Source organism: Protomyctophum parallelum (assembly GCF_964188405.1).
Source record: "Protomyctophum parallelum genome assembly, chromosome: 10".
Classification (NCBI taxonomy): domain Eukaryota; kingdom Metazoa; phylum Chordata; class Actinopteri; order Myctophiformes; family Myctophidae; genus Protomyctophum; species Protomyctophum parallelum.
In genome coordinates, this window is record NC_139704.1 from 52,034,844 (window position 1) to 52,040,988 (window position 6,145).

Here is a 6,145-nt window from a genome sequence, read left to right on the forward strand (position 1 = left end):
GACTACTGCGTTGCCAGGTTGAGAGAGAAACAAGCAACAGATCGAGTCTAGGAAAACAAGCCCTACTTTAGGCTATTTGCAGTGTTGTTTTCGTCGACTAAAACTAAGACGAAAAATTTTCGTCGACTACCTTTTTCCACTAAAGAAAACTAAATCGAAACTAAATTAAAACTATGCAATAGTGACTAAAACTAAGACTAAATATACTGACAATTTCGTCAACAAATAAAAACTAGACTAAAATGTTAAGGGACTAGTGGACAACAGATCCAGTATAAGTCATTTTACACTTGGTTGCATGCTGAAAATAGCCGATCTACAAGCTCACAACGCGTCGCAGCGCGACGCGTTGTGAGCTTGTAGATCGGCTATTTTCAGCAAGTGTAAAATAAGTCATTATGACGGCATCAAGGCCCGCAAAAATACATTTAGTCGACTAAAATCTTATGACATTTAGTCGACTAAAACTAGACTAACACTAAGACATTCCAGGTGACTAAAATGTGACTAAGACTAAGTGAAAACTATTCAGGAGACTATGCCTAAAACTAAAATAGAAGTTTGCTGCCAAAAACAACACTGACTATTTGAATATAATAATTAATACACTTTCTTTATTTGGCACCTTTCAAAAGCAAGTTTACAAAGTGTTTCACAACACAAATCACAACAAACCACAAAAGCAACAAAACAAAAAATACATGAGTATAAAGAAACAAACAAACAGACAGACAGACAGACAGACAGACAGACAGACAGACAGACAGACAACGTATTTCAGTTTAAAACAAAAGCAATCATTGATTGATTTGCTTGATGAATTGTATTAACAGTTTGCAGAAACAACCCCCACCCCTTTTACGCCTCACTGTATAGGCTATGTTTCTTTACACTTTTTACCTTAATGGTTATTTCCTGTGTTTTATATATAAGTTTATATTCGTATGTCTCGGAAAGCGTTCGGAAATATCGCACTGAGCGCACTGTGCTATGCAGACTAATATAGGCGAGTGCGCTCCCGGTGCGCATTTCCGAATGCACCCTAAACGTTGTGATGAATTGAACATGGTGGACCCTGTTGTAAACCATGTGTAGTGCTTTATCAGTGTGCCGTCCACATAGCCTACAGTCTCTGTATTGAGTTTAGAAACAAGACCAAATAAACAACTAGGCCTACACTTTAGAAACACGACCAAATAAACAACTACACTTTAGAAACAAGACCAAATAAACAACTACACTTTAGAAACAAGACCAAATAAACAACTACACTTTAGAAACAAGACCAAATAAACAACTACACTTTAGAAACACGACCAAATAAACAACTACACTTTAGAAACAAGACCAAATAAACAACTACACTTTAGAAACAAGACCAAATAAACAACTACACTTTAGAAACACGACCAAATAAACAACTACACTTTAGAAACAAGACCAAATAAACAACTACACTTTAGAAACAAGACCAAATAAACAACTACACTTTAGAAACACGACCAAATAAACAACTACACTTTAGAAACAAGACCAAATAAACAACTACAATTTAGAAACTAAACCAAATAAACAACTACACTTTAGAAACTAAACCAAATAAACAACTAAACTTAAGTTTAGAACCTTTATAACCTACAACTACCAATATTTAGAAGCAACTTTACAGAAAAAAGACGCTTATAACAAGCGGACATGGCAACACTGCTACTACTGGATCCCATAGACTGCGGGGACGGTGGCCACTGATTGGCTAGAGAGGATGTTACCGCGACGACGGACTAGCCAATGAACGAATGAGCGGCACACCCCTGAACGGACCGGAACCACGTCTTCTGTGGCGCCGCCTGCTGGGAGCGTCGACTCACTGCAAGTCAACACGAATATTCAATGAATTGATTGATTGATTGATTGATTGAAATATTTATTAACAGTTTGCAGAATTACAGTTAATTTCAAGCACAAACTCAATACAAAGACTGTTAACTGTGAGTGGACGACCCAATTAAGCATTACACTTGTTTACAAAAGGGTCCACCATGTTCAATTCATAAAAACATTTAGGTCGCATTCACACCAGAGAGCTTTGCTGCGATTAAAACGAATCCTGCTGCGCATTGTCAGAAAGTGCGCTTCGTTTGGCAGGTGTGAAGGCTCATTCAAATCCTAATGCGCAGCAAATAACCGCATTTTACTCCGCCCAAAAACGTGGGTTTCGCTTCGCTTCGAATCGCACTTGACTACGATTCGGTGCAGGTGTGAATGTAATCAGCAGCAAACAAAACGAAGTGAACCAAACAGAAACAATGTCGCGGTCGGCGGATGACATACAGGAGAGCTGCAGAAAATGTCCCGTGGACAGACGTGGTCGGCTGAGGAGACCGGAGCCCTCATCGAAATATGGTCTGACGAACACCTAAATGAAATGTTAAAAGAAACTCATAAAAACACCGCAGTGTATACTATATTTAGTGAGAAATTGCAGGCATTGCATGGTTACCAGCGCACTGTTTCCCAATGTCGGATTAAAGTCAAAAGTCTACGCACGCAATATTTAAAAATTAGAGACAAAGTCAGATCAAGTGGCGGTGCGGGAGATATCAAAGAAAAGTTTCAGTGGTACGACGCCCTGGATGCCATACTGGGCGACAGGCCAACTACCAGCCCCAAGCACGTTGTAGAGTCCTATGAAGATGAGGTGGCCCTGAGGAACCGCGCACGGAAGGACTCGGAGGGATGTGATTCTGCAGAAGCTCATGAGGATCACGGTTCCGTGGATGTCGTGGACTCGGAGAGAAGTGGTAGGTTTGATTGTGTGTATCTGTCCGTGCGTAATTTGCGTAAACATGGAGCTGTGTGTGATTACGAGTGGGGACTTTCTTCATCTCTGTTTAAATATAAAGCTATAAAACATGGTATTATATGCATGACAATGGTAGGCTTATGATAATAATAATAATAATAAAACTTTATTTGTATAGCACCTTTCATGACATGAAATGCAGCTCAAAGTGCTTTACAGAGCAATGGAGAAAAAAAGAAAAGCAAGGCAACGACATTAAAAAACAAGCAGTAAAGTATGATGATCTGAACACTATGGGAGTAGCCATAAACCATTGTCATTCATCAGCGACACACACACACACACACACACACACACACACACACACACACACACACACACACACACACACACACACACACAAATATAATGTAACACTCGATTTTACTGTATAGTTTATGAATTGGACACATTGATGAAGTTATGTTAACACAGCACATTTTTAACTTAAATTGTATTTTGTATAATTTATAGGGGATCAAAGTTCATTAGACCTGCTGCAGGAGAATGAGAGCGCTGGGAGCGCCAGCCAACGGTGGGCAATTCCAGGTGCCAAGTACCGGCAAAAAAAGAAAGCAGAGAGCCACAACAGTGTTTTGGAGGGCTTCGTGGAGCACAAGAAGCGCATGGATGAGGCTGACCAAAAAAGGCAAGACCAAGAAAATGTAGTTTTCCAAAACTTCCTTCAAATGCAGCAACAGGCCGATGAGCGCCGTTTTCAACTCATGAGGGAACAGCAGCAGGCGAGCACGCTAATGTTCACACAAATGATGGGGACAATGTTGAGGGCTATGCAACCTGCACCGGCACCGACTGGTCCGACCCCACCGGTACCGCAGTGGACGCCCACAGTCCCAGTCATGCCCTCACCAGCCTGGCCCGTATTCAACCCCCACAACAACACATCCATGACCCACAACCACACTTTCAACAACCCAGCAACCATCAGCTTCCCCATCCCCAACATTACATCAGCATCCATGGCCCCCCTCTACAGCCCACATGCACACATGTCCCGCCCCCACAACATACCTGCACCCATACCACACAGCAACACACCAGTATTCTACCCACGCAACCGACCGGCACCCATGACCCAGACCCACACCCCCAACATGGAACCTGAGGGATCCGAGTCCAACCGTGATCCTGATCTTCTGTAGAAGAGTCACATCTCTCCTTCCGTGCGCTGTCCCCATGTGGCATCCAGAGCGTCGTACCACTGGAACTTTTAGCTCATAGCGCGCCACTCGGTGGCACTACGAGCTTGTAGGTCTGCTATTTTTGAAAAACCGTAAATCTTTTGTTTTATTATTTATTATTTTATAGAATTAGGCCTACCCTTTATTTTGCATTATATCCGATTCCACATGAAATGCTCGTTCTGTTTCATAATCTTGTTTTTTTTATTTTTTTTCCCACTGAGGGGATGCTCCTATGTTTGAAAATGTAATGCATTAGTTTTTTATTTTAATTTCAAATTCCTACTTTTTGATGTATACTGAATTTGAGTTTAGCACAACACATTTACATCATTACAGTGAAGGTCAGGGAGGTATGTATATTTATTTATATATGTATTTATTTATATGTATTTATATGTATTTATAAATATTTATTCATTTATAAATATTTATTTATTTATTTATAAATATTTATGTATTTATGTATATGTATTTATAAATATTTATGTATTTATGTATATGTATGTATTTATATATGTATGTATTTATATATGTATTTATTTATATATGTATAGCCTGACATACCCCCAGTGTAGACTACCAGCCTCTGGAGTTTTCTCTGCCATTTGTTGTGTGCATTAAAACTCTCTATTGTAAACAGTATAAAGTTGTTTCAAAATAATAAACATCTCAGTATAGGAATACTTGATTTTATTTTAACAATGAACAATGCTGTTCTAATAGATGTGCCATTTTCAAAACAATCTTGTTGGGGAAAAAGAAGGTACAAAAGAAAAACAAGCACAAAGTGGACATGGCAACTAGATAGCATGGTCAAAACAGTGTTTGTGCTATAGTTTAACCCATTCTGGGCGGGAACCCCTCTTGGGGTTCTGTACAGTGTACAGTAGCCTATTCAAAAATTACAAAAGAAAATGATTCTACTAAAATATAATATTACTAAAATAATATACTAAAATATTAAGTATTTTAGAAAACTTAGGTCAGGATTTAGAAGGCATTTTAAGGCAATTGTGCAAAATATGCACACAGTGCATTTCTAACGGGATTCCCCTGATCTGCTGGCCCAGCTTGTCCATTGTCTGGATCCTCCTGTTCCTCCAAGTCGTCATCAAAATCTTCATTTTGGGTTTCACAAAAGTTGTGCAAAACTACACATGCTGTGATAATGTGACTTATCAATGAAATATGAGTGTCACATCTTTTCATGACACATCTCCATCTACCCTTTAGACGACCGAAGGCTCTCTCAACAGTCATCCTTGCCTGACTGAGCCGATGGTTGAATGCCGTCTGCTCCGGTGTTACACCTCTGCCCTCTGGGTACGGCTTCATCAGCCAAGGAAGAAGGGGATAGGCAGCATCCCCGAGAATGAGAAGGGGCACATCCTCACCTTCAAATGTCTCAGTCCAGCGTGGAAACAATGTGCCGTTCTCTCCACGACGACGTAGGGACGAATTTGCAAAGACTCTGGCATCATGGACCCTACCTGGCCAACCAACATTGATGTCCCAGAACTTCATCTTGTGGTCTACAACCCCCTGCAGCAGGATTGAGTAGAAGCCTTTCCTGTTGTAGTAGTCAGCAGGGTCATCGACTGGTGCAATGATTGGAATGTGGGTCCCATCTATTGCCCCCACAACTTGAGGGAACCCCCATTTATCCCTGTTGTTTTGCACTATGACTCTCAACTCTGCGTCAGATGGGGTCTTGATGTAGTCAGGCTTCATTACCCTATTTATGGACGTGACAACTTCTTGGGTGATGACACAGGCAGTTGATTCTCCAACAGCAAACAGGTTACTGATGGTTCTGTACTCAAGATTTGTTGCCAACCTATATAGACATATTGCCACCCGTAGCTCAACAGGGACAGGGCGTCTGTATCTGGTGTCCTCACGCGTCAAGCTGGGACGTAGGATGTCACACAGGTGCAGGAACGAACTAAAAAGAAAACATTGTATTTGTAACACAATTTAAAAGTTTACAAACAATGGTTTGAAAACAATAGCATAACAAATTGCATGAGCAGAAAAACTACAACATTATAAGACCATAGCCTACTTGAGAGTAAAAAGTAGATTAAAAACATTTGTT